The sequence below is a fragment of the Crocuta crocuta genome, unplaced genomic scaffold (assembly GCF_008692635.1).
Source record: "Crocuta crocuta isolate KB4526 unplaced genomic scaffold, BGI_CrCroc_1.0 scaffold39, whole genome shotgun sequence".
In the NCBI taxonomy this organism is placed as follows: Eukaryota; Metazoa; Chordata; class Mammalia; order Carnivora; family Hyaenidae; genus Crocuta; species Crocuta crocuta.
The window spans coordinates 9,194,108-9,219,726 of record NW_027533334.1 but is presented as its reverse complement, the minus strand read 5'-3'; the positions used below and the strand labels follow the sequence as shown (position 1 = coordinate 9,219,726).

The 25,619-nt window shown below is 39.4% G+C and overlaps 1 protein-coding gene across 1 annotated transcript in view; it reads left to right on the top strand.

Moving 5' to 3' along the window:
• Positions 1-25,619, top strand: part of LOC144218375 (carboxypeptidase Q-like) — a 160,127-nt gene that overhangs the window by 365 nt on the left and 134,143 nt on the right. The window lies entirely within an intron of this gene.

Sequence of the window (25,619 nt, the reverse complement as noted above, 5' to 3'; positions counted from 1 at the left end):
GCTCTTCCCGCGGGCGGGCTGAGGGGGTGCCGGCCCCGGGGATGGCTTTCTAAGTCGCTCATTCGTGGGAGCGACTGACGGACGGGGCTGGGAAGCCACGGGAGACGGGCAGGCCGGGCGGCTTCCGTGACGAGGGAAGTCAGGGCCCAGAAACGGGAAGCGGAGCGCGGGCGCCAGGATGGAGGGGGATGCGCGGCCCTGGCGGGGCCTTGGTCCGGGGCGGCCCCTCCAGCCCCTCCGGCCGGCGGGGGGGCTGGGCCCAGGCCGCGGGGCTGCCCTCCCGGTTCCCCTGAGCCTCCAGGGCGCTGTAGCCGAGCTCCTTCGTGGTGTTTTCGCCTTTTACCTTGTGCTTTCGCTTTTTGGTGTGCACGTCTAGGTTCCCCGAGGGCAGGGCCTGTGTGGCTCGTCCCTGCTCCGTGGTCCTCCCTAAGTGGTTGAAGAAAGGAGCCAGTCAGTGCCTTTGAAATTGACCCGGTGCCTTAACACCTGAGTAAGTGCCTGCGTGCCTGCGAAGTGGAGCTCAGTGGAGGAATGCACCACTGGAAATAAATACCAAGTGCAGGCAGTGGAGACACAGACTTACGGCTCATCTTCTGGCGGATAGTTTTCCGAAAAGTTGTGTAAATGTTGCCCTCCTGTAAATCGAGCCATTCAGTGTGTCGCTTAAAAGGAGCTTTATTCTCCGCTGTTTTTATTTTTATTTTTTTAAAGTTGATTTACTTTGAGAGAGAGGGCGAGAGCGAGCTTGCACACAAGTTGGGGAGGGACAGAGAAGTAGAGACAGAACTGTGAGACTAGTAACTGCGAGATCATGACCGGAGCCAAGGTCGAGGCAGAGGCTTAACCCGCCGAACCACCCGGGGACCCCTGTTCTATGCTGTTTTTAAAGAAAATAATCATCCGAAGCACATCCTCATATTTCCAGTTTAGGTAGATTTTTATATATGTGTTGCTTAAAATATGCTTAGGCTTTTTCTTGCTTGCGTTTTGCTTTCTGCTGTGGACTTTGGAAGAATCGTTGTCACTATAATGTTATTTACTGTATTTCTGAAAGATCAGGGAGAATCTAAGGATAGAAACACATGGCTCTGCTTTTAGTAACTTTTGTAAAATCAGACCTTTCTCTTGAATTCAGGTCTGTGAAGATCTTGTTTGTTTTCCCGGGACAGGTACTAGTGGATTTGTGAGTGACCGAAGAAGACTGAATGTAGCCCAGAGAGGAAAAATGAGAGACATTTATCTGTGTAGATGCTTTGGAAGTTATAATAGGTTGACTGCTTCAATACAGTTGATGACTGCATCAACTCTATAGGTTTCCAGACTTGAGTTCCAGAAAAGCCAGATGACTTTGAACTTGTCATTTGCTCTTTTTAGGTCTCAGTTTCTTCACCTCCAAGAGGAAGGATGGTTGGTGGGACCCCTTTCTTAGCTAGACTCCTAGGATTCTCTTTCATCAGGTATTACAGGTGAGGTTGTAGGAGACTTTATGGAATTTTGCTCACTTCAGCCGATCTGTTTGGGATTCTGTAGAATCCTGACCCTACTTTCTTCTCTGCACATTGCAGCTCATTCCTTATTCTTCTCCACATCTGCTACCAAAGAGCCTGGGAGCTCAAGATGAGAATAATAGACTCTGGGATGGAGGGGAGAAAGAGAGGCAAAATTTTACTCTGCATTGCCAGAGGCTCTTGGGCCTGGGTCTAACGTGTTTCCAGTGCAGCCCAGCCTGACAGTGCCATATATCTCCAGTGTATCTGGGGCATTGTATCGGTATTAATTTGCATGCATTTGAAATTAGTTATTATAGATCACAACATTTTGGAGCTGGAAGGGCCTTAGAGATTTTTTTTAATGGCACTTAAAAAGTCATTTTACAAACATATTAAAATATTTTTTGCATGCTACATTTAACAAACTCAAAGTCCCAAATGTGTTAAGTAAAAGAAAATTAATGTTACCTACTTTGGTTATTTCAAGTCTATTGGGACAAGTGGAGCCAAAAGTGGTACTTAGTGAAAAAGACCAACTTTCTGGAGCTCTTTTCCCACAGAACCAGTTAGGGGGTCATGAGTTGTTCAGGCATGGCATGTAACAAAAGTTGATATTTATGGGGCACTGATCGTGCAGCAAGTGCTGTTATATTTAATCTTTTTACTTATATTGCCCCATTTAATCCTTACTATAAACCTAAGAGCTAGGTACTGTTGAAATCCCCATTCAACCATCTGAAAAAGAAACTGCTTGGAAAATGGGAAAATGAAGTACTCAGAATATAGGCAGATGGGGGCAGGGTTTCTCCCGGAAATGTAGGCAATTCCTGCTAGGAGAGTCTGTGTGATGTTAGAGGATGGGGTCTCTGTTCATGTTCTAGGATATGCAGATATAAACTCTGAGGCATTGTGGGTAGATGAATTTAGGGTGGGGGCTTAGGGATGGAATGGTTAAGACTGAGTTATAGAGAATTGAATATATGTTGAATATATTGAATTCCATTGGGACTCTGGTACACTCTGATACTTTGACCTAAATGCACATGCATCCCAATTTTTAAACATATTCAGACTTAACCCAATTTAGGGAGGGTGAAATGGGTGACGTCAAGAGCTATCATCAGCTTAAGAGCTTTGAACTGTGAGCAGAGAGCGTTATTATTTCTTGGGCTAGCTTTGTGTCCTTGCTAAGGCATTGCCTCCCAACTTCCTTTATAAGAATGGCAACTTCTATTGCTGAAAAAGTATAACTGAGACCATATCCCTGTAATCCAGGGACAAGAATGCAAGATGGGTTTCCAGGACCTTTATAAGTAATTGACGAGAGCAAAGAGGAAAAGAGAGCCCCATAAAATAAATGGAAAATTATTTTGTTTCTTCTTTGTCAGTCAGGTTTAGCTTCTGAGACCTTTCAGTGGCAACTTGAAAAACTGAGAGTAGATGCCAGTTTGATTTAGCTCAGGAGGCCGAAACTTTCTGCCCTGAAGGCTGCTGTGATAGAATAGGCCTTCCCATTGCTCACAAAGTTATGAAAAAAACATTAAGGCAACAATTTTTATTACTTGCCCTGGAGCTAGAGCTTGAAAATGTACTTTCTTCTCCTCCTACCCTCCCTAAACCACTTAGCTTTTAAAAACAAACAACCCATTCATGTGTTTGCCTCCATCAGATTATGAGTCCTTTCTCTTTATTCCTGGGCCCTGTTTCTCTAATGCAGTGAAGAAATTGGACTGGTATGCTTCTAGGTCTCTGGAATTTTTCTTTAGCTATTATTTTGTTTGCGCGTGTTAATTTCTGTGCCCATTTATTGAGTGTATACTATATGCCACATTACGATGTGTGAGATACTGAGTTTAAGTAGGAAAGTGACCATTCCACAAATAATTGAACCACAGGGTGACGTGAGAGCGGGGGCATTCATTCTACTAAAGAGCTATGGTTAGAGTTATGGTTTTGAACTGGATTTTGAAGCTTGAAGGCCAAGGGGAGGGAAAAGTGCATTCCACGCAGGAAGAACCACATTGGCAAGGCAAAGGAGTATGAGGGTATGAGCACTCCCACTCCCAGGAAGAGATGGGGGCTCAGTGTGGCTGCACTAGAGAGATCTTGTGAGGGTGGGCCATGTTATCTAGAGTTTTTTTTCACAGTGTGGATAATCTTTTTTAGAGTGTTTGTGTTTTTTTTTTTTTTTTAAAAAAAGCTGAGTTTTGGATTGGAGGAGTCCTATGATTGTATTTTTCTTAGAAAATAGCTGCAGCAGTACTGCTCTGAAGACACTGGAGATGGACAAACGAGAAGAAAGGCGGAGGAAGAGGAGGAGACTGGTGCTATAGCACAAATGAAAGAGGAGAAGGGTCTAAATTAACACAGGTTTCAAAGATCCTCCGAAACTAGAGAGGGCAGGATTCAGTGACCAGCTGGATATTGGAGATAAGGTTTGGGGTTTGCTTGGCTGGGTGAATGGAGATGCCACGAAAGAGGCTAATAAATCTAAGATGAGGAAGAGGTTTTAGGAGAAAGACAGTGAGTAGAGGCAACTGTGGGGCATCTAGGGGAAGCTCCGCTCTCCGGCCTCGACTGTCGCTGCATCACACAGTCGAGACCTGCCAAACGTTACGACAGATCCTCAGTCTGGAAAGAAAAATCCATTCAATAAATCACTTAAAAAGAAGGAAAAAAACCAAGCTGGACTTGGCTAAGGACCACTGCATCATATTTCATGTGAATTTGTGGGAACTCCAAATCTTACATAAGTTCCAGTGGAGGAAAAAAGTTGGATACTCAGACAGTGAGGGGTTACCATAAGGCACCAAGAGGAACCAAAACAGAGCAATGTAGATGGGAGTGGTTCAAAGGAACAAACATAAGCACATGGCAGGAGTGTGGCCGAGAGGACGGAGACACAGGTGTAGGCAGATTTGCAATACAGACGTTTGAGCTGGCTCTTCCAAATAACAGTACTTCTTTAGTGGTAAGAATACCACAGGCGTTGGTTTCTCCTCTTACTCAGCTTTTCAGGAAGAGACAAATAGGAGATTGTTCAGAGGTGCTGGGCCAAGGGTTTGGTCTTTGCAGAGAAAGTGTGGGGAGACTTTGAACTAAGGGAAGAATAAAAGAGGTAGAGTAAGATAAAATGAAAAGGATAATGACTGAGAGGCATTTTCAGAACATCTAACTAATTCTATGACAAATAGCTGCTAACAGAGAAAAAAGTAGATTGATACAGCATTCTCTTAGTGTTGTGGCATTAGACTTGCTTAGCAAAAAGAATATATTAGCATGGCACTTTATATTTAAGTGGAATTTTTACATTTGATTGTTACAGGAACCGTCAAAACTAGGTACAGCCAGGCACTATTATCTTTCTTTTATAAACTAAAAATCGGGGTATTAAGCAGGCTGTAGCTTGCCTCAGACCCCCTGGCTGGCAAGAGCCCCAACCAAGCCTTTGATGTCCAGCCCACTGCTCTGTCCATTGTATCAGAGCCTTGCTTTGCCTTGGAACCCTGGCCTTTTACAGTGTGCCCCCTCTCCTCTATCATGTCACATCCTGTAAAAGTAAAGCTGATGATATTTGAAGGCCAGCAAAGCCAAGATTTCTCAGGAGAGGCAGTGATAGAAAGTATCCTTAGCACAGTTCTGCTGCATACTGTAGGGATGGTCATAGATGGTTGTATAGAGAGAGTATCTGTGGAAATCTAATGATACTTTCAATGCAATAGGAAAGTCTCCAATGTATCTTCTGATTAGTCTTCCATGAGGCAAATCACCCCTTTATAAAGTGAACAATTAATCACTCCTTAATGTATTGTCTAGATAAATCCAGACTTTCGAATATGGGGTTTGCTTAAAGCAAGACACATCTGCAAAAAGCTACATCTATCTAGATTATATTATATGTTGAAGACTTTTCTGACTTGAATATGAAATACGGAAATGGGGATCTGGAGCTGGATCCCTTAATCATTAGAGACCAGGGAAAACATATTGCATGTAATGTTTTGCAGTTAAATCCATCTAGCTACCTTTACTGCTTACAAAGCACGGACCATTAGGACACTGGGTGAGGTGAAGCCTGGGAACGGCAGTGCTCCGAATTGATGGTGGGACCCACAAGAGACAGTCATGAATGTAAATGTAAACAGAATGGACCAGGGTAGGGAAACCAAAAACCCTATGGGCTTTGACTCCCACATTGTTAAAATGAAATCAAGTATAATTCAAAAGAAAGATTATTACACTAGATCCAAAGTTTTATGTTGATGAAAGATAAAATCTGTAAGGGTGACAGAATAGTTGTGACTTTTTATGGGCCAAACATTTAAAAATACTTATCCTCAAAACATATAAAGGAAATGGTCAGAAGTGCAAGAAGATGGCCAAAACAGTTTGCAGGAGTACCTTAAGATCTTTTGTTACATGACAAATCAAGTAGACAAAAGACAAATGGTAGGATTGAATAATGTAACTAATAAAGTTGAAGAATATAATTCACAAAGATGAACAGGAATGTAGGAAGTTCTAATAATAAGACATACCTAATATTAATAAAATAATACAATTATTTATATTATGTATGAATATATATGGGTGTGATATATAGGTACACATACATCTTATTTTTATTATGTATGTGTGTGTATATATGTGTGTGTTAAATATATGATCTTTGAGGACAAAACATGGAAGTCTGAACTATTCTGACATTTCACTGCTTACTGAATCCCAATTTTAGGGTTTGCCACTTAAACAAATCACTCACTGGCACCCATGTTCTCTAGAACATAGAATGTTTAAGAATATGGGCCAATTTCCTGTGTTCAAACCTCAGCTCTGCCACTAACACCTGTGTGACCTTGGACCAATTACATATACTCTCTCTGACTCATTTTCTTCATTTGTGACATGAAGGTGATAATTAAAGTGCTTGTGCCCATGCCCTGCTCCCTAGAACCTGTGAATATGAGAGGTTGTATGGCAAAGGAGATATGCAGATGCAATTAAGATTGCTAATCATCCACGTTTAACTGGGAGGATCATCTTGGATTGTCTGGGTGGCCCAATTAACAGTGAAAGGGGCAGAAGAGGAATAAGAGACTTAGGGAGATGTGACTATGGAGGAATGGCCAAAGAGATGTAATGCTGTCTGCTTTGAAGACGGGGGAAGGAGGCCTTGAGACCAGGAATGTGGGTGGCAACACAGAGCTGGAAAAAGACAGATATCCCCTTCTAGAGCCACCAAAAGGAATGCAGCCATACCAGCACTTTGATTTTTACCTGGTGAGTCCCGTGTTGGACCCCTGACCTACAGAACTGTAGGTTAATACATTTATATTGTTTAAGCCACCAGGGTTGTGGTAATTTGTTACAGCAGCAAGAGAAAAATAATGCTGTTTGTTGTAGGATTTAGAAATATAACAAAACATCTAGGACAGGCCTGACACATGGTAAGTGCTGTCATTATCAGCCACTGTTCTTATTCATTGGTAGTTGAATTTCCCTTGTCTTTGCTCCTTTTTCATAGTTGTGATTATCTAAAATTGTTGGAATCCCCTGAGCCCTCAACCTGACCGGTGCTGGGGCCTGAGGTGTTTCTTCCTCTTCTGGCGTCCACACTCAGTGTCCTGCAATCTGTCAAAGTTACCATGTAGGTATTCTTACCAGTTTGTGGCTCCAGTGGCTTGTGGTCGAACTAAGCAGATCAGGGCTTTATCAGCTCCTGAGTTTTACCCGTGTCTTCAGATTTTAGGGTGGTAGTTTGCGCTGCATCCTTAATACCTTGCTAGGTCAAAGGAAAGTTGTTGGCTTTCAGTTCGTTCCATTTTATTTGTTGTTGTAAGGACAGGAGTGATGACTTTCCAGTCTTCCGTGTTGGGGCCGAAACTGGAACCCAGGGCCATGCTCTCATTACCCTGTGGCTTGAAGGAGCTCCTCTGACTCAAGAGATCTTCATTTCTACACCTGAATTCTCTCTGACTTCCCTTCTCTGGGTTTTAACTCATCAGTTTCATTCCCAGATACGCTGTTTCTGTGTTTTCTGTTGTGCTTAATGGCACCTCATTCTACAGGATTGTAGATAATGTGATGTGTCTGAAATACAGGGTACAAAACAGGCTCAAAATCTGGGAGTTTATCCTTAACTCTCCCCTTGTCCTCCAGAATTAGTAAGTCAGCAAATGCTGTTTATGTCTACCTGTTATAGCTTCTGAATTTTTCTGTCTCCCGCTCCTACCATCCTTTTCTGTCACTGCACTAATCATACCCCTTATCATCTCTTGCCTTGACTGGGCAGAATCTTTTAAACCACTTTACCTTCCATACAGACTTAAGAGTTGGATCGTAGGCTGGCTCATACTACTTCCCTACTCCAAAGACCTATGTTTTGAGAAATTGTCTGTGGAATAAAGTCTGAATGCCTAATATGGCATTTAAGGTTCTTAAATATCTGGCATTAAAATATATTTCTGAGTGGGGTTCCTGGGTGGCTCAGTCAGTTCAGTGTCTGACTCTTGTTTTCATCTCAGGTCATGATCTCACTGTCCGTGAGTTTGAGCCCTGCCATCTGTCTCTGTGCTAACAGCGTGGAGCTTGCTTAGGATTCTCTCTCTCTCTCTCTCTCTCTCTCTCTCTGTCTTTCTCTCTCTTTCTCTCTCTTTCCCTCTCTCTGCCCCTCCCCAGTTTGTGCACATGTGCTCTCTCTTTGTCTCTCTCTCTGTCTCTCAAAGTAAATAAACTTAAAAAACAAAGTATTTCTAGGGCACCTGAGTGGCTCAGTTGGTCCGACTTCGGCTCAGGTCAGGACCTCACGGTTTGTGAGTTTGAGCCCCGCATCAGGCTCTGTGCTGACAGCTCAGAGCCTGGAGCCTGCTTTGGATTCTGTGTCTCCCTTTCTCTGCCCCTACCCACTCATGCTCTGTCTCTCTCTCAAAAATAAACAAACATTTAAAAAAATGTATTTCTGGGTGCATTCATGGTGTTTTCATTTACCGTATTAGTTTGCTAGGGCCGCCACCACAAAATACCAGACTCAGGGACTTAAACAGTAGATTATTTTTTCACAGTTCAGGAGGCTGCAATTCCGAGATTATGGTGCCTGCAGGTTTGGTTTCTCCCCAAACCTCTGCTTGGCTTGCAGATGGTCATCTTCTTCTATTTCCTCATACAGTCTTCTTTTCTGTTCACGTATCTGAAATTTCCTCCTGTTATAAAGACCCTGCTCAGATTGTATCAGGGCCAACCCTAACACCCTCATTTTAACTTAATGACCTCTTTAGAGGCCTTATCTCCAAATATAGGCATTTTCTGAGCTACTGAATTAGGATAGGACTTTAACATACATATTTTCATGTGTATGGGGAGGGGGGCACAGTTCAGCCCTTAACACCTCCTGTATTCCTCAGTGTATTCTATGTGTGTTTCCAGTCACATCATGAGTGCACATCAAGATCTGGGAGGATTTTAAAAATAGTGATTCCTAGGTCCCACCTGTCTGTAGGTCCTGAATCGGTGAGTGTGAAAGGGACCTGGGAATACATTTGTTGTGTGCATGTGAGTATATTTAAATGTTTCCCTACTGCTTTAAAACATCAAGCTTCCTCAGGCTCTTTATCCTTTCTGGAGAACATATAATAAATGTTCAGACTTTTGCTCATGGTTGTTGTTTAACTAAAAATACCCTTCCCACTATACAGCTATGAAAATTAATCTATCCTGCAAGATTGAACTGAAATACCATCTTCTCTGGTATTTCTTACTTGTGACAACCCTGCTGTATTTTATCATTACTTTATTGTAAGTACATGAGAATTTATTTCCTTTTATATGATAGTCATCTGACTTCTTTGTTCACTAGCTTCCAGGCCAAGGATGGCATATTCCTTATTTCTGTATAAGCAAATATGCTCTGAGCATAGTAGGTAATCAGTCAATATTTGTAGTATGAATAAGTGAATGAACTCATTAATAAATGATTGTAATTTTTATGGCTTTTTATACAGTGGAGACCACTGGGTAAAGAAATAAGCTTATCAAATATAAAATGAGTGGCAGAATTTTTATTTTTGAATTAAATATTTTTAACATGATACATGAACAATGTTCTCTTGAAGAGGGCATTGATAATCAGAAGAGGATACAGGGAAGGCATCAAAACAATTTGTGATAATGGCAGCTTTTTTTTGCATTGCATTTTTCCAAGCAGACTATGAATGGTTCAGTTCCTTTTTTTTAAATTTTTTTAATGTTTTTTAAAAAAAATTTTATTTCTGAGAGAGACAGTGTGAGCAGGGGAGGGTCAGAGAGAGAGGGAGATACAGAATCTGAAGCAGGCTCCAGGCTCTGAGCTGTCAGCACAGAGCCCAGCATGGGGCTCAAACCCACAAACTGTGAGATCACAACCTGAGCTGAAGTCAGATGCTCAACTGACTGAGCCACCCAGGCGCCCCTAAATGGTTCAGTTCTTAAACATGAATGGATTCCCCAGGGTCTACTTGTAGAATATCCTTGTTTATCCTTCCAAGAACTGCTTCCTTCTAGCTGGCATGTGAAGGTACACTTGTGTGTTAGCTGAGCTAATAAGCTGTGTTTTCCTGGGTCAATGAATGATAGAAATAATTCTCAAAACAGCTGTGTCAGCTAAGACCTGGTTTCTGGGCAGGGATCTAGGGCCTGGCATTTTCTTTTGTTAGTTTTTCAAAAACCACTAAAACTTCAACACTACACTTTCTAGAGATGGAGTAATCACCTCTCAAATCATTTCTCCAACGCCTTTTCTGAATCAGGGCAGGCAGTTGCAGAGATTGGCAGGGGAAGGACTGATGTCTACTCGTGGGGGAAGAAGGACTCCGCTTTGCAAACACAGATAAGCCCTTGGATGTGGAATTTTACAAGGCTCAGGGAGCCCTGAAACATCTTTAGAAGCCAAGCGCTGCAGAATAATGGGAGGCTGTGTGCTGGCTTGGCATTGGAGCCTGTCTGGCACCAACCACACTGTAAACAACTCTTCAAACATTTGCATCTGCATACATGACATTAGATTTTCAAAATGTCCAATTAAACACTTGTCAATGGAAGACATGTTTGTTTCTTCAGCTGACCTGGTGTCAGCCTGGCCTTTCCGATGGAGAAGCATTTCAGCTGATACTGTTGTATGCTCTTCCTTTCTGGAACTGATCTTGTCCCTCTTGTCCAGACAGAATTCTTGAAAGCCATGGGGACTGTGCCAAGCTGTGGACCATGGGATCAGGTTAGGTGACTAAAGAAAACTACTGAGGCTGTGAGTGCTTCTCAAACCCAGGGAAACCTCCTCGGTGCTTAAAAGTGGTAGAAAAAGAGAGAAGGGCAGTGCTGATATGTGATGTGTTCTCTTTTTGCTTAAATATAATTCTCCTAAGGGCTGGATTCATTTTTCCAAACTTTCAACATATATATTTCAAACAGGTGTTTGTAGTGGTATTGTGTGTGTATGTGCGTGCAGTGTTGGTATGTCCCTATACTTGTTGACAGACACAGAAATGCTCAGCTCTAAGTCACCGTGGCACAGCAGTGAAGGTTTTGGACATATGATACAGAAACACAGGGGAAGAGAGGAAGGAGATAAAGGAGAGTCAAATTTAGATAATCTGTTAGAAAAGTTGGAGTGTACAAGCAAGTAGAAAGCTGTTTGACCTAAGCAAATTTTCCAATACTGGCCTCAGTTTATTAATAGTATAGGGGATATGCTATCAAAAACACCGAAGGTTATTGTCAAGATTAAATATAATGATTGATGTAAACTGCTTATAGTGGCACTTTCTACATTGTAAATGCTCAACAAATGTTAGCTAGTAACGAAATACTGACTTCCTGGACAGAGGAAGTTTAAGCATTCCTGTATGGTGAAGGGAAGGAGCCAAGGAGAGGGAGAAAAATTAAACAATTGGTAGTGTTTGAATAGAGAATTTGGCTTTGGAAAGGAGGGTGGGCAAATCTGTCCCTGGAGCATTAACTGAGAAAGACTGTCTAAAGGGGATAGGAAGGTTTTGACTTGAGGATGAAGAAAACCAAGGCATCTTATGGTTATAATATTATATCCTGACTTATGTAAAAGAGGAGGAGAGCTTTCGCTGAGCATGTGGGGAGTAGGGTGGAATTTGGGGCTTAAGGAGAGTGTAAAAACTTTGTAGCAGCTGCTATGGGGAATCTGATAGGGGTCAGCTGAAGATACATAGGGGGTGCCGAGCAATGCCGAGGAACCCGCTGAGATGAGACAACCTTAGTTTATAGTGGAGACATTTGGTATGATTAGGTAAACGGTGATGGTGGTATTATGGAGCAAGCAAGCACAAAGAAAATTCAAAATTAGTTTTAAGGAATAGGCAGGTAGGTGAGGAGGAAGGGCAAAGGCATTCTAGGGTGCTATTGAAAACCTTTTGGAAGTGTTAACTACCAAGGAAGGTTGTGAACCAAGATTAAATCTTTAATGGGGAGTTGGGTAGATGGATGTATAGTCAGACTGGAGATGAAGAGGTGTCTTAGTTCAGGCCGCTATAACAGGTGCCATAGACTGGGTGGCTTGCAAATAAGAGAAATTTATTTCTTACAGTTCTGAAGGCCAGAAGTCTGAGATCAGGATGCACGCATGGGGGTTTCTGGTGAGAGCCCTCTTCTGGGTTGCAGACTGCCAGTCTCTCATCGTAGCCTCGCTATAGCAAAAAAAGAGGGTTCAGGGGCTCTCCAGTGTCACTTTTATAAAGGCAGTGATCCTGTTAATGAGGGCTCTACTCTCATGACCTAATTACTTTGCAGATGGCCCACCTCCTAGCACCATCACATTAGGGTTAGGATTTCAACATACGAATTTCAAGAAGACTCTTCACTTAACCAACAACAGTCTGGCTGCTACTCTGTGCTGCACATGTGCTGACTGATGGAGCTGTATGGATGAAGGAAACACAATTCACTTTAAAAGCTCAAAACATTTATTGAACTTCTGGTATATATTGGGTAGATAATCCATTTGACATCATTCTTTCCCTTGAAAATCTTTAAGGCGAGTGACATAATTTGGATAATTTCAATGTAAACTGTGGTAAACTTTGAAGGAGTTAAGCAGAGGGTACTGAGATATCACTGAAGAGGACATTCAACACAACCTGTGAGAAGAGGGGCCGAGTCAGGAAAAGCATCCTGGAAAAGATTGTGTCTCAGCTGATTCAAGGTGATTGTAGGAGAGTGGGGCTGAAGAATGACAGTGAGGGGAAGGACAAAGCAGAGCAAGGGATTGATGTGGCCAGGGCAGGTAAGAAAAGGTTTCAAAGAGGGGCGCCTATGTGGCTTAGTCGGTTAAGCGTCCGACTTTCGCTTAGGTCATGATCTCGCGGTTCGTGGGTTTGAGCCCCACGTCGGGCTCTGTGCTGACTGCCAGCTCAGAGCCTGGAGCCTGTTTCAGTCTGTGACTCCCTCTCTCTCTGACCCTCCCCTGCTTACGCTGTCTCTCTCTCTCTCTCTCCTAGAAATAAATAAAAAATATTTTTAAGAAAAAGATTTCAAAGAGAAGGTGACACTTGAGATGAGTTATATATGACATTATTGCTAAGTGACAAAAATAAAGATGACCAGGATTAAAGAGGTAAAACTTTTATGGGTAGGGACAGAAGGAAGAGATGTAAGAGAATGGAATGATATGTAGTGGCTGACTGAATATGTGGGGGAACGAATAGATGATTTTGTACCTTATATTTTTTTAATTGTTTGTTTGTTTACTTGTTTTTGAGAGAGCACAAGTGGGGAAGGGGCAGAGTGAGAGAGAGACACAGAATGCAAAGCAGGCTCCAAGCTCCCAGCTGTCAGCACAGAACCTGATGTGGGACTTGAATTCATGAACCACAAGATCTTGACCTGAGCCAAAGTCGGACGCTTAACTGACTGAGCCATTCAGGTACCCTGATTTTGTACTTTTGAGCCTGAATGATAGGGACAATTATGGCTTCATTAGCAGAAAGAGGGAAATCCTCTTTCTAAGATGGAGAAGATTTTGGGGAAGTTGATAAGTTTGGTGATGTTGAATTAGCACATTTGGTTGTAAGTGAAAGCAATCCAGCTGAAATGAGATTAAACCAGAAGAGGGAATCTCTAGCTTTCATAACTGGAAAGTTCAGAGATATAGCTGGCTTTAGGCATGGCTAGACCCAGGACAAAAGTGATGTAATATAGACCCATCTCTATCCCTATTGTCTATATTTCAGTTTAAGTTGTCCTGCTTGGTTTCATTCTGTAGATAGGCTTTTAGTATATAGTAGGCAAAATGGATGCCTAAAGGTCCTAGCAATCTCAGTGGAAACAACTTCTCCCCCCGCCCCATAAACAATTTATTTTCCCTTATTAAATATAATTTTAGAAACATAAATTATTACAGGGGCGCCTGGGTGGCTCAGTTAAGTGGCTGACTCTTGATTTCGACTCACATCATGATCTCAGGGTTGTGAGATCCAGCCCCAAGTAGGACTCCATGCCTAGCATGGAGCCTGCTTAAGTTCCTCTCTCTCTCTCTCTCTCTTTCTCACTCTCTCTCTCTCCTGTGCCCTTTCTCTACTCATGCCCCCTCTCTCTCTCAAAAAAACAAATATAAGTTATTACAAATGTCCAATCTTCAACGTAGTCTGGTTGAGGGACAGAAATACTATAATTGTCTTCCAATAATTTGAAGTTAAGAATATGTATTTTTTCCAGATTTACTTATTTTCATGAATCTGGGAAGCTGTTGCTATTCTTATAAACATCTTTCTACTGAGTGTCTTAAATTTTTATTCCTTCATATATTTATACCATTTTAATCACCACCCACTCATCAGATTTTTCCTATTATTTTTTTACTAATTAGAAGACTCAAGAAAATCCTTTTTAAAATTGCGTTTGCTTTGTCTTGATTTGCCATTGCATTTACTGTAATTAGTGCAATTAATACAAATAATTCAACCAGCATTTATTCCGCATCATTTTTTATTATAAACACTGAAATATGGAGGAAATCAGAACACACAAATACTTAAAGCTCCTTTCAAAGTAGTCATGATCCGTTAGAGACAAAAAGGCAAACATACAATTCAGAGAAACTGCAGTGGTCCTCAGGAAGAAAATGAGCAGAAGGCTCTGAAAACCAAGAAAACAGAGACCCATGTTCCTGCTTTCTTAGTGGGAGGTCTCAAGGGCTGCCCTAAGATAGGCAGAAACAACGCGGGGCAGGTTAATGTGCAGGATTTGATGGGAGAAGGAAGAAGGGGAGTCAAACCTGCCCACCAAGTTTGGAGCATTTGTATATGGAAGGATAGTGTGTTTCGTCAGAAATAGGAAATCTTGAAGGAAAGACTTTGGGGAGAGGAGATTATGAATTTAGTTAGGCTTTGAAAGGATCCACAGATGGAGGTACCTAGCAGGCATTAGAGAATGTAGGACTGGTTCTAGAAGACAAAAACAGGGTTTAGGATTAGGTGCAAAGAGACACAGAATATGATTAAGTTGGGCAAGGAAAGCAATTGGATAGTAGAATAATAAAATAATCCACTCAGGTAGATCTCAGAGGCATCTAATGTAAGCATAAAAGGAACATTTAGAAAATAAATTGTATGATAGAAGCATATTTGGGCTCATATCCTTTAGCAAGGAGAGATTCTTTTTTAAAAATGTAATTAATTAAATTTATTGATTGATTTACATTTATTTAAACTAAACAAACAAAACCTAAACAGTTCACATACTTCTTTCCCCACTCTTCCACCCCTGCCTCTGGCAACCACCAATCTGTTCTCTATGAGCTTGGTTTTGTTGATGATTGATTCCACATATAAGAGAAATCATACAGTATTTGTCTTTCTCTGTCTGATTTATTTTACTTGGTACAATGCCCTTGAGGTCTATCAATGATGTTGCAAACGGAAGATTTCATTCTTTTTTTTTTAAATGACTGAATAATATTCCATGTTGTATATATATGTATACCTTAATTTCTTTATCCATTTGTCCATCAGTAGGCACTTAGGTTGTTTACACCTTTGGGTATTATAAATAATGCTGCAGGGAACATGGGGATGCATATATCTTTTTGAGTTACTTTTGTTTGGATAACTACTCAGAAGGGATTGCTGGGTCATATGGTAGTTTTATTTTTAATTTTTTGAGAAACCTCTGTACTGTTTTCCACAGTGTTTGCATCAGTTTTAATGTTTTTATTTATTTCTGAGAGAGAAAGACAGAGAGAGAAAGAGAGAGAGACATTGTGAGTAGGGGAGGGTCAGAGAGAGAGGGAGATACAGAATCTGAAGCAGGCTCCAGGCTCTGAGCTAGCTGTCAGGACAGAGCCTGACGCGGGGCTTGAACCCACGAACCTTGAGATCATGACCTGAGCCGAAGTCGGACGCTCAACTGACTGAGCCACCCAGGCGCCCCTTCTTGTCTTTTTGATAGTAGCCCTTCTAACAGGTGTTAGGTGATATCTCATTGTGGTTTTGAGTAGTATTTCCCTGATAATTAATGATGTAGTGCATTTTCTCATGTACTTCTGGGTCATTTGTATCTCTTCTTCGGAAAAGTGTCTAGTCAGATCTTCTGCTTGTCTTTAAATTAATTAATTTTTAAGTGTTTGTTTTTGGTATTGGATTATGTGAGTTTTTATATATTTTAGATATTTGCTCCTTATTAGATATATGATTTGCAGATATTTTCTCCTATTCAGTAGGTTGCCTTTTCATTTTGTTGATGGTTTTCTTTGCTGTGCAGACAATTTTTAGTTTGATGTCATCTCATTTATTTATTTTTGTTTTTGTTGCTTTTGCTTTTCATGTCAGATTAAAAAAAATCATCATCAAGACCTACGTCAAAGAGCTTACAGCCTGTTTTCTTCTAGGAGTCTTATGATGTCAGGTCTTATGCTCAAGGCTTTAATATATTTTGAGTTATTTTTTGTGTGTGGTATAAAATAAGGGTCCACTTTCATTCTTTTGCATGTGGCTGTCCAGTTTTCCAAACACCATGTGTTGAAAAGACTATCCTTTCCCCATTGTATATTTTTGGCTTCTTTGTTGTAAGTTAGTTGACCAAGTATCTATGAGTTTATTTTTGGTCTCTCTCTTCTGTTCCATTGATTTGTGTCTATTTTCATGTCAATGACATACTGTTTTAATTACTATAGCTTTGTAATACAGTTTGCAATCAAGGAATATGATGCTCTCAGCTTTTCCTTTTTTTTCAAGATTGCTTTGTCTATTTGTAGTCTTTGTGACTCCACATAAATTTTAGGAGTGTTTGTTCTATTTATATGAAAAATACCCTTGGAATTTGATAAGGATTGCACTGAATCTGTATATTACTTTAGGTCATATGAGCATTTTAACTATTTTAATTTTTCCAATTCATGGGCATGAAATATATTTTCATTTATTTTTGTCTTTTTCGGTTTCTTTCATTAATACCTTGTAGTTTTAATATACAGGTCTTTCACTTCCTTGGTTAAATTTACTTCTACATATTTTTTTTTCTGATGCAGTCATAAAAGGGATTGTTTTCTTAATTTCCCCTTCTGATATTTTGTTATTACAGTATACAAATATAACAGAGTTTTGTGTACTGATTTTGTATCCTGCAACTTTAGTGAATTCATTTATTCTAACAGTTTTTGATGGAGTCTTTAGAGTTTTCTATATATAATATCATGTCATCTGCAAATAGGGACAGATTTACTTTCTCTTTTCCAGTTTGGATGACTTTTATTTCTTTGTCTTGTCTGATTGCTCTGGCTAGCTAGGACTTCCAGTACTGTGTTGAAACAGCTTTTATTTGTAATATCCATATGTTTAAAAATATATTTTATTGTTATTCAGGTGTGAAGAGCCGACAGATCAGGAAAGAACTGACATGGAAAAGATATTTTGTTACTCACAGTTCCTAAGAGGAGGGGCATGGCAGGCCATACAGGGAAGCACCAGGGCCAGGTAGGAGGTAGAAGGTGTGAGAGGAAAACATGTGTGAAAGACTTTATTGTAGTTTTGATGAGAAAGAATGGGTGACACAAAATAGGCTTAGGATTGGCTATTTGGGATAATTTTAGTGGGTTCTCGGGTGTGGGGACTATCCCAGGTTGTCTGGTCCCTGGCTCGGGGTTTGTTAGGACAGAGGAATATTGGCTTAGCATGAGAGAGTTAGAGGAAATCTTTAGAGGGTATAGGTTTCAGATTGGTTGGTTTCTGTATAAAAGGAGTGTTCACAGGGGAGTCTAAGAATCAGCTAACTCTGGAAGGGGCAATCAGCGGGGCCCAAGATGCCAGAGCATCAATGATATAGAAAATTTAAAAAATGTAGTTAATATGCCGTATTTCAATGTTGGTGAAAATTCTGATTGGCCTTACTTGGGCCATTATATCTCTGTAGTTTGGATATGGGTGTGGGATGAAGAATGGTACTGTGATTGACAGCCAACCTGGACCACAGTGTGGGGATCAGGGAGGATGACCTGAAAGAAAGAAATGACCTAAAACAGAAAATGGGGAAGTATGCTGAGAAGCCAAAAATTATAACTACCAGAGTCTACTGTGATGTGCCTTTAGCCATCTTGGTTGAGGTGACGAGTTCAAATGTAACTCCGGGCTTCTAGATTCCACGCAGATTAGTTTTGTTTAACAGCTCTTGCTGCACAGCATGCACTGCTCCCTGGCGTACTATCTTCCTTTTTTCCTGCTTTTCTACAAACCTATAGAGTTCCTGAAATTTAGTGTCTAAACGTAAACTCATCATTTCTGTTTTCTGATCCCCTTGGCTAAGTACTAGTATTTTCCTCAGTGCCTGCAACAGAAACCTTACCTTTTTTTTTTTTTTTTTACTCTCTTCCTTCTCCTTCTGTCAAATCATCTATCTTCTGAAATCTCTCCTTGATTATCCCTTTCTTACCCATGTTTGCTACTGCCTTTCTAGTTAGGATGTTTATCACCTTTCTAGTCTCTTCTTTTAAATCTGTATTTTCAAATATCGGAAGATTTATCTTACTGGGGAAAGAGCACCTCCAAAATCCTCCAGTTATTTGAACATTACACAGAGAGAATAGTGTGCACATGGCAATGTCTGAAGATCTAAATTCAAGTCACCCCATGTTTCATTTTGCATTTCATCCAAGGTATTTGGTGGCTTAAATGAAAAACTGCATGTTCGAAAAATTTTTATAAACTGTAACGCAGCTCAGGTGATTTGCTTTGCTTCTTTTTCTATACTGTGTGAATTCTGAGTCATTTTTTAATATTTTTTTTCTCTCATTTACAGTTTCTTTTTTGTAAAAAATATAATTTATTGTCAAATTGGCTTCCATACAACACCCAGTGTCTGAGTCATTTTTAAACTCTGATTTTCAGCCTTATCTCCTCTAAGCGAATTCTTCTCTGTTCCACACTTGGACTGAGTTTGCTTCTATCTTTGTATCTTTCTACTGTTCCCAGACCTGAGATGTCCTTCTCTTTGCTTTCCTTTCAGGCAACTAAATCCTAATTATTTTTTCAAGCCTGATAGAAGAAGGTCTGTCTCTTATGAAGTTTTTAAAACTCCAGATCACCCATGTTCTTTTTTTTTCTTAACAGTTCATTTTTACTGATTTATTTACTCTTTAATTTTTGCTTATCTTTTAGTCTCCACAGTATACTTTATTTTTTATTTTTTAAATGTTTTTTAAGTTTTTTTTTTTGAGAGACAGAGTATAAGCGGGGGAGGGGCATAGGCAGAGGGGCAGAGGATCCAAAGCAGGCTCTGTGCTAACAGCAGGGAGCCTGATGCCGGCTTAAACCCAAGAACTGTGAGATCACAACCTGAGCTCAAGTCAGAAGCTCAACTGACTGAGCCACCCAGGTGCCCTTCCACAGTATATTTTATACTGCTGAGGGCAAGAATCCTGATTTCACTTCTTTTGTACCATGCATAGTTCTTCTCATGTAGTTTTGAAATAAATAGTTGCTAATTAATTAATTGTTAATTGGGAAAAAGTACTAATCTGCAATATTTGCACTTTGGATATACTTTGCGAACTTCTCTTTTCCCCGTGGGAAGAAATAATTGTGAATTGATTAGACTGACAGATGCTGAAACAATTAGTCCAGTTTAACAAACCCTTCTTGAGTTCTGGAACATATGGGCAAGTGCTGAATAAACATTCATTTGTTCACTTTTCCAGTCAACAGATATTTATTGGGTCTTCACTATTTTCTCCACACTGTGTGAGTTACTGGAATACGTGTATACTCATAGACATTCTGATATTGAGAATGCAAACATGAATATGACATGGTCTTCATCTTTAGTCTTCTTTACTTAGGTGACCAATGATGGCACCATTGGATGATTATAAGGCTTTGCAGGGAAGTAAATGACATGCTGTGGACACACAAAGAAAGAAGTAATTAATTCTGACTTGGATAGTACTAGGAAGGATTCACAGAGGAGATAATGTTCAGGAAAAAAATGAAGCATGCAGGGAGGTAGCACTGACATTCAGATTTGCTTTGTGAAAATTTTGTACTTCACACAATGTGTTGTTAAAAAATTAACATGCCAGAAAGTTTCCACTTCTGGAAAGATGGAGTAGGTATACTTTTTCCTGTTTATCCTGATAACTGGGATAAAAACAACTAAGAACTCTTGGGGAAAAATGTATATATAAAACATAAGAAGACTCCGAAAGGTGGAAAGAAGGCAGACTAGCTAGGGACCTTGGGACCTGAGTTCCTTGGGTTTTCTTTTTGCATCATATACCTCTGACTTGGAGCTGAAAAAGCTAGCAACTTAGAAATGCCAGTGAGTACAGACCAAAAAAAATAAATAAATAAGAAAAATAAAAAGGAAAGGCCCTAACAAAAACTTGCTCCCTGTAGCCAAAGAACCAGGAAAGGGATAGTCTCTCAAGACAAAAAACTTAGAAAGTAACCATTTTACTCCAGTCAGACACTACAGAAAAAAAGCCATGGCCATGGTGTGACCCATACCAACAAAAACTAAGTGGGTAGCTTAGGTCTCTGTCCTCACAAGGCTGTTACAGGGTATTCCAACACCCATGACACCAATACCAGGGTGGTGTCAGGGAAGACTGAGCAGGAAGCCAGGAGTTTCATACCTACCACCCATTAATGAGCCTCCCCACCCCAAGCCCCACCAGTGGAGTAGGTAAGAGACCATGTGGGGAGCCTGGGCTTGTGGCCCAGGTGGCAGTAATGCACCCCTCCCCTTCCCTGATGGCATGGTCTTAGAGAGACCTAGTGGAAAGCCAGGACTATCATCATTGGCAGCAGCGATGGGACCATCCTACTGCATTGTCAGTGGAGGCCATGTGGGGTGTCTGGAACTCCCATCCTCACTCAGGATTTATAAGGACATTCCTTCTTTGAATGTCAGTGGAAGCCAAGTGGGGAACTCAGACCTACCTGCAATGGCAGTGTTGAGGCAGCAGCATCCCCACCCTTTCTCCTTCTGCAATGGTGTCAGAGAAAACTAGCAAAAATACGAGGTTTAAATTATATCCAGAATCTTATAGCATAATATAAAAATTCCTTTGTTTCAATTGAAAATCACTTGTTATAATAAAAGAACCAGGGATATCTCAAAATGAATGAAAGAAGATCAATAGATACCAACAGCAAGATGACAGAAATTTTAGAATTATCTGACAACAACTTTAAAATAGCCAAATAAAAATGCTTTAATGAGCAATTACAAACAACTTGAAGCAAATGAAAAAATAGAAAGCCTCAGGAAAGAGATAGAAAATCTCATCAAAGAACAGTAAATATAAAGAAGAATCAAATGGAAATTCTATACCTGAAAAATACTGTAAGCAAAATAAGAATCCCAGTGAATGTGCTCAACAGTAAAATGGAGGGGACAAAAGGAAAAACCAGTAAACTGGATGATAGAGCAATCTGACCAACAGAAGAAATAGATGGAAATATATATATATAGACCCACAAGGAGCTGTGGCACTATAAGGAAGGATATAACATTCATATCATCAGAGTCTCAGAAGGAAAGGAGGAAGAAATCAGGGTTGAAAAATAATCCCCAAAGAAATAATGGCTGAAAACTTCGTAACTTTGATAAAGACATAAACCTTGAGATTCAGGAAGCTGAGCAAAGCCCCAGGAGGGGAAGCCCAAAGAGATCTCTGCCAACACACAGCATAACCAAACTTCTGAAAACTAAAGACAAAAATCTTGAAAGCAGCCAGAGAAAAAATGACATCTTAACTATAAAGGAAAAACAATAGAATGAGAGTGGATTTCTCATCAGAATCCAAGGAGGCTGGAAGTTGGTGGCACAGTATTTTTCAGGTACTAAAAGAAAATAACTGTGAACCTGGAATCTTATACCCAGCGAACATGTACTCTAGGAACAAAAGGGAAATCAAGACATTCTCAGGTAAAAGAAAACAACCTTAAGCAGACAAACCCTAAAAGAATGACTAAAAGAATTTGTCTCAGCAAAAAAGAAATGATAAAAGAAGGAGCTTTGGAACATTAGGAAGGAAAGAACATGGTAAGCAAATACATGGGTAAATAAAGTTTGCTTTCTTTTTTTTTCATGAGTTTTCTGAATTGTGTTTGATTGTTGAGGTAAAATTATAATACTCTCTAAATGTGATTCCAAATGTAGGTGGATAAAATATTTAAGAAACTTATACTATAAACACGGAAAGGTAAAGGGATGTAATAGTGGGTAAGTTTACAATATGTTACTCAAACTGGTAAAATGATGACACCAGTAGACTAAGACGTTTTATATATTTAATGTGATCCATAGAGCAGCCACTATAAAAGCTATGTAAACAGATATATTTAAAAACACTATAGATAAATCAAAATGGAATTCTAAAACATGTCCAAGTAACCCACAGGCAAGCAGGAAAAACCCCCAGAGAAACAAATAACAGAGAGGAAAATTAGAAAACAAAAAATAAAATAGAAGATGTAAGCTCTAGTATATCAATAATTACATTGAGTAAATGCTATAAATACCCAGTTAAAAAACAGATTGGCGGAGTAGATTAAGAACATACCCAACTCTATGCTGTTTATAAGAAGAAGCTCATTTCAAATATAATAGTATATGAAAGTTAAAAATGAAAGGATGTGAAAACACAAACAGTTGGTTCCCCTTATTTTTAGTAGCTAATTAAGTCATTGTGAACACTGAATTAGTGAATACCGAACTGCTGCTCCTAGGAGAAATAGAGAGTTAGGTTCCCGTGAGCCTCTGTTCACATTTTTGTCAACTGGTCAATACATATTCTTGTTTTATGTGTGTTTCCGTTTAAAGACACCCTATTGCATGTGTATTATTGATTCATTAACTTTGAACTCACTGCCAGCAGCACTGTGAGTCCTGTCTGATTCTAGCACACATTTTCTCTATAAGGCGTAACAGCCTTCTTGCTCTTAGGAATTGAAAACAGTACTTTAGCACTATCCTTGAGGCCATTTTAAGCACTGAACTCACTAGCAAAATGCACAAAAATGGGAAAAATGTGGTACTCAATAGATTGTGAGGAGCATATTTGTTCATAGCTTGAGAGTTGAAATAAGAAGGCAGAGTATTGCCTTGTTGGACTTTAGCTGGGAATACGTGCATCAGGCAACTCACTTTGTGCTCTGTGCACGTTCATAAGCGACTCCAAAAATACTGGAAGTACTGATTTTTGGGCTACACACAAATTTTAGTGAGTGGGTAAATTAGCAAATATTGAACCCATAAATATTGAGAACTGACTATCATTATAAAGATTAACCAAAAAAAGCAGAAATAGCTATATTAATATCAGGTAAAGTAAACTTCAAGGCAAAGAAAATTCTCAGAGACAGAGAGAACATTATAGGATAAAAGCGTTAATCCATTAAGAAGACATAGCAATTCTAAATGTGTAGGTACACACACACACACACACACACACACACAGCTATAAAACCTGCAAAGCAAAAACTGGTCGAAGTGAAAGGAGAAATAGACAAATTCAAAGTCACAGTTGGAGACTTCGATACCTCTTTCTCAACAACCAGGCAGAAGATCAGAAGGTTACGACAAAATTCAACAATACCACCAACAAAAAAGACATAATTAGATATTTATATAACACATCACCCAACAACAGCAGAAAAATGTTCTTTTTAAGTGCCCATGGGGCATTATATCAAGATAGGGCATATCTTAGGCCATAAAACAAACCTCAACAAGTTTAAAATAACTGAACTCCTGCAGAATGTGTTTTGTTTTTTTTTACCATAATGACATCAAAGTGGAAATGAATCATAGGAAAATCTATAAACACCTGGAAACTAAACAACACACTTAAGTAATGCACAGGTCAAAGAAGAAGTCTCAAAAGAAATTTTAAAATGACATCAAAGAGAATAAAAGTGAAAATAGGTCAAAATTCATGATACACAGTTAAAGCAGTGCTAAGAGGAAGATTTATAGTACTAAATGAGTACATTAGGAAAGAGGAAAAGTTTAATATCAATATACATTCCAACATCAAAAACCTAGGAAAATAAAATAAAAATCCAAGAGAAAACTGAGGAAATAAAGAGTTGATACTTTGAAAAGATTAATAAAATTGACAATTCTCTAGCAAGTCTGACAGAAAAATGAGGACACAAATACCAATATCAGGAATGAAGCAGGAAATCTCCAACTTCAGACACCAGGAGCCTAATAAGGGACTACTGCAAGCAACTCTACATACATAAATTTGACATTGTAGATGAAACAGACCAATTCCTTGAGAAACATAACTACCACAACTTACTCAACGTGAAATAAATGATTTGAATAGCCTTATAATGATTACAGATATTGAATTTATAATTTAAAAACTGCCAAGAAAGAAATCTCTAGCTACAGATGGTTTCACTAGAGAATTCTACCAAACATTTGAAGAATTAACACCAATTGTATATAATCTAATCCATAAAACAGAAAGGAGGAGAACATTTCCCAATTCACTTTATGAAGATAGTATTACTGTGATGCCAAATGGCAAAAATAGAACAAAAAAAGAGAATTACAGACCAATGTCCCTCATGAATATAGACACAAAAATTCTTAACAAAATATTAGGGAATAGAATTTATCAATATAGAAAAAGAACTATACATAATGACCAAGGGGAGTTTATTCCAGAGCTGCAAGGCTGATTCAGTATTTGAAAATCAGTGCAATCTGCTATATTAGCAGACTAAGAAAAATCACATGATTCTATCAATTGATGCAGTACAAGCATCTGAGAAAACTTAGTAGCCATTCATGATTAAAACTCAGGAAACAGGAATAGAAGGGGGCTAAGAAAAACATCCACAAGAAACCTTCAGCTAACATTTTACTTATAGTGGAAAACAATATTTTTTCCAGAGATCAGAATAAAGTGTGAAGAATTAGCCTACTTGATTTCATGCCTTGTTATAGAGTAATCAAGACTCTGTAGTATTGTTGGAGGAATAGATACATAGATCAGTCAAACAGAGCAGGTCTTAGAAATAGATCTATGTAAATGCGTCCAACTAATTTTACACAAAGGTGCCAAAGTGATTTAATTAAGGAAAGACCCTTTTCAACAAATGGTGCTAGAGCATTTGGACACCATCAGCAAAATATGAACCTTGACTTAAGTCTCGCACATTATATGAAAATTAACTCAAAATGGATCATGGACTTAAATGTAAAGTGTCAACCTATAAAACTTTTAGAAAAAGACAAGAAAAGTCTTGAACATCTAGATCTAGGCAAAGAGTTCCTAGACTTGGCACTAAGAGCATGATCCTTAAGAAGGAAAAATAACAAATTGGACTAAATCAAAATTTAAAACTTTTGCTCTGTGGAAGGCCCTTTAAAGGGGATGAAAAGACAATATATAGATTGAGAGAAAATGTTTGCAAGTCACCTAGTTGACACAGGACTGGTATCTAGAATATATAAACTCTCAAAACTTAACAGAAAGCAAGCAGTACAGTTTGAACTTGGATAAAAGACAAGAAGAAACATTTTACTGGGCAAGATATGCAGATAGAAAATAAGCACCTGGAAAGACATGCATCATTTTACATTAGGGAAACGCAGACTAAAACCACAATGGGATAGCATTAT